The sequence below is a fragment of the Lytechinus pictus genome, chromosome 10 (genome assembly GCF_037042905.1).
Source record: "Lytechinus pictus isolate F3 Inbred chromosome 10, Lp3.0, whole genome shotgun sequence".
Lineage (NCBI taxonomy): Eukaryota > Metazoa > Echinodermata > Echinoidea > Temnopleuroida > Toxopneustidae > Lytechinus > Lytechinus pictus.
Genome location: NC_087254.1, coordinates 28,277,330 through 28,284,209, shown reverse-complemented (window position 1 = coordinate 28,284,209; position 6,880 = coordinate 28,277,330).

Here is a 6,880-nt window from a genome sequence, read left to right as displayed (position 1 = left end):
TAATGACACTACATACTTCATTATTTATAGATAATTGTAATTCATTTTTCCATTATTTATAAATAAGTTTTCTATTATTTATAAATAATAATTATTTATTAACAATGCCAGTGCACATTTCTTTATTTATAAATAATTTGTTGAGTTTCCCATTATTTATAAATAATGATTATTTGTTAAATAATGAAAACGTCTACTTCATTATCTATAAATAATTTTTTCGAGTGCGCCATTATTTTCATTATTTATAAATAATCATTATTTAATGTTCGAGTTTTCCATTATTTATAAATAAAGATTATTTGTTAAATAATGAAATATCTACTTCATTATTTATAAATAATAATTTTGTTTCAATATCCCATTATTTATAAATAATCATTATTTATAAACAATTTTTACAGTTTGCCATTATATACAAATAATCATTATTTATATACAAATAACCATTATTTATAAATAATGGAAAACTCGCTATAACATGCAAATGTGGGACCGCCCATGATATGAATATTCATGATGCGATTTCCTTTTTCGTGATTTTTCTTCACAAATTTTTGTCCATTTCCTCTTCATAATGACATTTCTTGAAGCAATTTTCTAGGGATATGGTCTGATTGTAATATTCTTCATTTTCTATATAACTTCGTCTTCGTAGAAATATCAAAAAGTGTAATTTTATACGATTTTTCCTACAGTTCACAATCCCCATAGGTGCGCGTGTATTTCACCTTTTCTCTCTGATCGTAGGAACAACCCAAGGGTTCATTACATGTTGTCGCGCACAGAAAAATCAAGCCATAGAAGTTGCGTGTTGTGGACACCAGAAGTGAGATCCCAGCACGCGAGACCTACTTGTTAGAAATCCACTGAAAATGCAGTTCATGGTGCGACCTTAGTATACGGTACCTCGCAATACGTGTGAGTGGGAACAACCGGTGAATCGACGAAATGCTCTTCATCGAAATATTACGTTGGTTGGTCCCCGGAACTGTCGGGCGGATTTAGCCCGAAATCCGGATCCTTAATGGAAGTGGATCAAGTGCATATGAGCTGAGAGAGTGAGTGCATCAGGCCCTTCTACTTTCTATAATTTTTTGTTTTTTTGTTTTTGTTAAGTTAATTTCTCCCCAAAATGCTCGCAACGACAATACGGGGGCATGATGACCCCTAAATTTTTGAAAACTTATTTTTCTATTGAAAATTATCACAAAATTCACCAAAAGTGTGCACGAAAGCCTTCATATTTCACTTTTAAAACTCCAAAAAGTGCCCAAATGACAAGCTTGGTCGCTTCGCTGTGTCGCTTTCAACTTGAGAACGAGTTTACGCGCATGTTCCCCCCCCCCCCCCGAAAGAAATTATGTGTACGGCCATGCTCAAAAGAGCCTGGCACATTGATTTATATATACTTTTCATTTTCATTATTTTTAGATTTTTATCTCATTATCACCATGGCCTCACGCAGATTTTTTTCGGGGGGGGGGGGGGGGGGAGCATGACGCGCATAAGCTTTCTAAAAAAAAACCTTGAAAGCGAGACAACCACGCGACCAAGCCAAAATGACAAGCTTGGTCGCTTCGCTGTCTCGCTTTCAACTTGAGAGCGTTTACGCGCATCTGCCCCCACCTCCCGAAAGAAATTATGTGAACGGCCATGCTCAAAAGAGCTTATGGCACCATTGATTTATATATACTTTTCATTTTCATTATTTTAATCACATTATCATCATGGCCTTATGCATAATTTTTTTCCGGGGGGGGGGGGCAGGACGCGCGTAAACTTTCTAAAAAAATCTTGAAAGCGAGACAGTGACGCGACCAAGCTCAAATGACAAGCTTGGTCGCTTCGCTTTTTCAAGATTTTTTTTGAGAAAGTTTACGCACGTCATGCTCGCTCCCCCCCGGAAATTTCTGCGTAAGGCCATAGTGATAATGAGATAAAAATAATGAAAATGAAAAGTATATATAAATCAATGGTGCCATATGCTCTTTTGAGCATGGCCCTTCACATAATTTTTTTCGGGAGGTGGGGGCAGACGCGCGTAAACGCTCTCAAGTTGAAAGCGAGACAGCGAAGCGACCAAGCTTGTCATTTTGGCTTGGTCGCGTGGTTGTCTCACTTTCAAGGTTTTTTTTAAAGAAAGTTTATGCGCGTCATGCTCCCCCCCCCCCTGAATAAATTCTGCGTGAGGCCATGGTGATAATGAGATAAAAATCTAAAAATTATGAAAATGAAAATTATATATAAATCAATATGCCAGGCTCTTTTGAGCATGGCCGTAGGCCTACACAGAATTTCTTTCGGGGGGGGGGGGGGGGGGTGGGGGGGAGCATGCGCGTAAACTCGTTCTCAAGTTGAAAGCGACACAACGAAGCGACCAAGCTTGTCATTTGGGCACTTTTTGGAGTTTTAAAAGTGAAATATGAAGGCTTTCGTGCACACTTTTGGTGAATTTTGTGATAATTTTCAATAGAAAAATAAGTTTTCAAAAATTTAGGGGTCATCATGCCCCCGTATTGTCGTTGCGAGCATTTTGGGGAAAAATTAACTTAACAAAAACAAAAAAAAAAAAAAATTATAGAAAGTAGAAGGGCCTGATGCACTCACTCTCTCAGCTCATATGCACTTGATCCACTTCCATTAAAGGGGAATCCAACCCAAATAAAAACTGTTTTTATAAGAAAAAGAAAAATCAGACAAGTTGATAGGTGAAAGTCTGAACAATATTGGACAAACAACAATAAAGTTATGAATTTTTAAAAGTTGTAAATATTGGTAATCACTATACCCATGGAGAGTTCAAATTGGCCGCATATGGGATGTCATAGTGATGTAAGGCGAGGACTACTCTTCCATGTACTCCAATACATATTATGGCTAAAATGTAATTTTTCCCAAAAGTTTTATTTCAAATTATATTTTTCTTTCATGAGGACATAAAACAATATACTACCTGGTTTATACTTAGATTACTGCCCAAGGGGAATGGGTACTTAGGAGAAAACCACAAATCCCTGATAATAAAGTACATGGCCTATGGGAAAGTTGTCCTTGCCCCTTGTCATAATTTTCTTACCCAGTTGCCAATTTGAAATCCACATACTATTAGTGATCTCAATTTTCAAGCAGCTATAACTTTCTTATTGCTTGTCCGATTTCTTTCAAACTTTCGCCATTATGTGAAATTTATTTTTCTCCTTCCCAACACAACATTTTATGGCCAAGGCTGGATTCCCCTTTAAGGATCCGGATTTCGGGCTAAATCCGCCCGACAGTTCCGGGGACCAACCAACGTAATATTTCGATGAAGAGCATTTCGTCGATTCACCGGTTGTTCCCACTCACACGTATTGCGAGGTACCGTATACTATAAGGTCGCACCATGAACTGCATTTTTCAGTGGATTTCTAACAAGTGGGTCTCGCGTGCTGGGATCTCACTTCTGGTGTCCACAACACGCAACTTATATGGCTTGATTTTTCTGTGCGCGACAACATGTAATGAACCCTTGGATTGTTCCTACGATCAGAGAGAAAAGGTGAAATACACGCGCGCCTATGGGGATTGTGAACTGTAGGAAAAATCGTATAAAATTACACTTTTTGATATTTCTACGAAGACGAAGTTATATAGAAAATGAAGAATATTACAATCAGACCATATCCCTAGAAAATTGCTTCAAGAAATGTCATTATGAAGAGGAAATGGACAAAAATTTGTGAAGAAAAATCACGAAAAAGGAAATCGCATCATGAATATTCATATCATGGGCGGTCCCACATTTGCATGTTATAGCGAGTTTTCCATTATTTATAAATAATGGTTATTTGTATATAAATAATGATTATTTGTATATAATGGCAAACTGTAAAAATTGTTTATAAATAATGGTTATTTATAAATAATGGGATATTGAAACAAAATTATTATTTATAAATAATGAAGTAGATATTTTATTATTTAACAAATAATCTTTATTTATAAATAATGGAAAACTCGAACATTAAATAATGATTATTTATAAATAATGAAAATAATGGCGTACTCGAAAAAAATTATTTATAAATAATGAAGTAGACGTTTTCATTATTTAACAAATAATCATTATTTATAAATAATGGGAAACTCAACAAATTATTTATAAATAAAGAAATGTGCACTGGCATTGTTAATAAATAATTATTATTTATAAATTAGAAAACTTATTTATGAATAATGGAAAAACGAATTGCAATTATTTATAAATAATGAAGTATGTAGTGTCATTATTTATAAATAATGAAAAACGAACATCATTATTTATAAATAATAAAAGGCAAATAATCATTATTTATAAATAATGAAAAACAAATAATCATTATTTATAAATAATGAAAAACAAATAATCATTATTTATAAATAATAAAAAACAAATAATCATTATTTATAAATAATGAAAAACAAATAATCATTATTTATAAATCTTGAAAAACAAATAATCAAAATTTATAAATAATGAAAAACAAATAATCATTATTTATAAATAATGAAAATCAAATAATCATTATTTATAAATAATGAAAAACAAATAATCATTATTTATAAATAATGGAATGTTGAACTTTTATTATTTACAAATAATGAAGTATTACTTGGAATTATATATAAATAATTAGGAATGTTATTTTATATAATAGTAATTATTTACAAATAAAATGTAAATTATATATAAATAATAGTTATTATTTAATAAATAATGATTATATAACAAATAATTGTTCTATATAATATTGGTACAATCGGCGCTCATACTAACCCCGTGTGACGAGCGTATGACAAAATAGCTTTAAAAAAGGTATTTCAACAATTCAGACATTTTCATTTGGAGACAATTTATCGGAGCATGGACCTACAACCTATGCATGCTCAGAGCAACTATAGAATGCATGCTCAGAGCAACTATAGATATAATCATTTTCTAATTTAGCTTGTCCGCTCCTTAATGATTCATATATACCGATCATCAGCGAACAGAGAATTCGAGTAATATTAAAAGTAAATTTATCTTATATTCAAGCAATTTCAGAACACGCACAATTATACAAAATATGGCCATAATTATGCGTCCTTCATTATAATGAGTGAGGTCTAAACTAACCAAAATTACCGGGTAATGCTGAAATTAGTGTAGTCGTAAAACTGTATGAAAATGATGATGAAAATCCATAATTTATTGTTCGAAATAGACATTAAATGAAATACTCCGAAAATTTGCTTTGCCCAATTGATCGTGGGCCCGGCAGCCGCTGTGCAGCGCCAGATCGACGAGGCTCTATCCCTTTAATCGTTGAACGCCAAACAGGGTAGCAGCAACTCCCATCTTTTAAAGGAGAATCCAGCCTTGGCCAAAAAATGGTGTGTTGGGAAGGAGAAAAATAAATTAAACAAAATCGTGAAAGTTTGAAAGAAATCGGACAAGCGATAAGAAAGTTATAGCTGCTTTAAAATTAAGATCACTAATAGTATGAAGATTTCAAATTGGCAACTGGGTAAGTAAATTATGACAAGGGGCAAGGACAACTTTCCCATAGGCCATGTACTTTATTATCAGGGATTTGTGGTTTTCTCCTAAGTACCCATTCCCCTGGGCAGTGGCGGACCGTGACTCGGAGGAGACAAAGCAATGGAGGGGCACTGTATTGTTTGCGAACAATGCTGTGCCCCTCCAATGCTTTGTCTCCTCCGGGTCACGGTCCGCCACTGCCCCTGGGGCAGTAATCTAAATATAACCCAGGTAGAATATAGTTTAATGTCCTCATAAAAGGAAATATAATTTGAAATAAAACTTTTGGGAAAAATGAAATTTTAGCCATAATATGTATTGGAGTACATGGAAGAGTAGTCCTTGCCTTACATCACTATGAATCCCATATGCGGCCAATTTGAAGTGTCCATGAGTATAGTGATTACCAATATTTACAACTTTTAAAAATTCATAACTTTTTTGTCGTTTGTCCAATATTGTTAAAACTTTCACCTATCAACTTGTCTGATTTTTCTTTTTCTTATAAAAATAAGTTTTTATTTGGGTTGGATTCCCCTTTAACGTCTTTTGGTCTGACGCGGCCGAGGTTGAACGCCCGACCTTCCGAATGTGAGACGGACGCTTTACCAACTGAGCCAACACATCGATATAGGCCTATGCCTTTTTTCACGATTCTTTTTTGTATCATGTTGGCATGACAAGTGCTTTTGTTGTCCCGTAGACCTACTATGGTTGTCTATAGCTAATTTGAAATTTTCCAAAGAATTTGCTCCGAACGCCACTCCCAGTTGGGGTGGGGTGTAAAAGATATGGGGAAGAAGTGGGGAATAAGAAAAAGAATAAAGAAAACATTAAAGACAAACAATACTGATCAATGAAGACTCATGCCGCAAATTTTGGAACGTTTGATTATTAATTAGTTGATTATGGTAACTTTTTGATGTGTAATAAGTATGCTCAACTCCCCAAAGAAAGCCCCCCCCCCCTCCAAAAAAAAAGATGTCAAAAATTTTACTGTAGAAACTGTTTTATACAGAGTTCTTAGCAAAAGTACTTGAAAATAAAGATAATCAGATCAATTTCTTATGTTTTGGCAATGTCTTATGTATTTATTTGCTTTTTTTATCTTTTATTTTTTTAACCATTTTTCAATGAAATTTTCCGGTAACACTTACTAGTATACGATAACAAACAGCATAAAATCAAGTAATTTGAATTAGTAATAGCAACAATATTCATACATTAATGATATTTGGTGAAAACATACTTTTTCACAGAATCACGTTTTTGAGCAATTTTCAGACCCGGGCGTCGCAATTGCATTGCAGGAGACTCATCGCGACGAGAAATGTC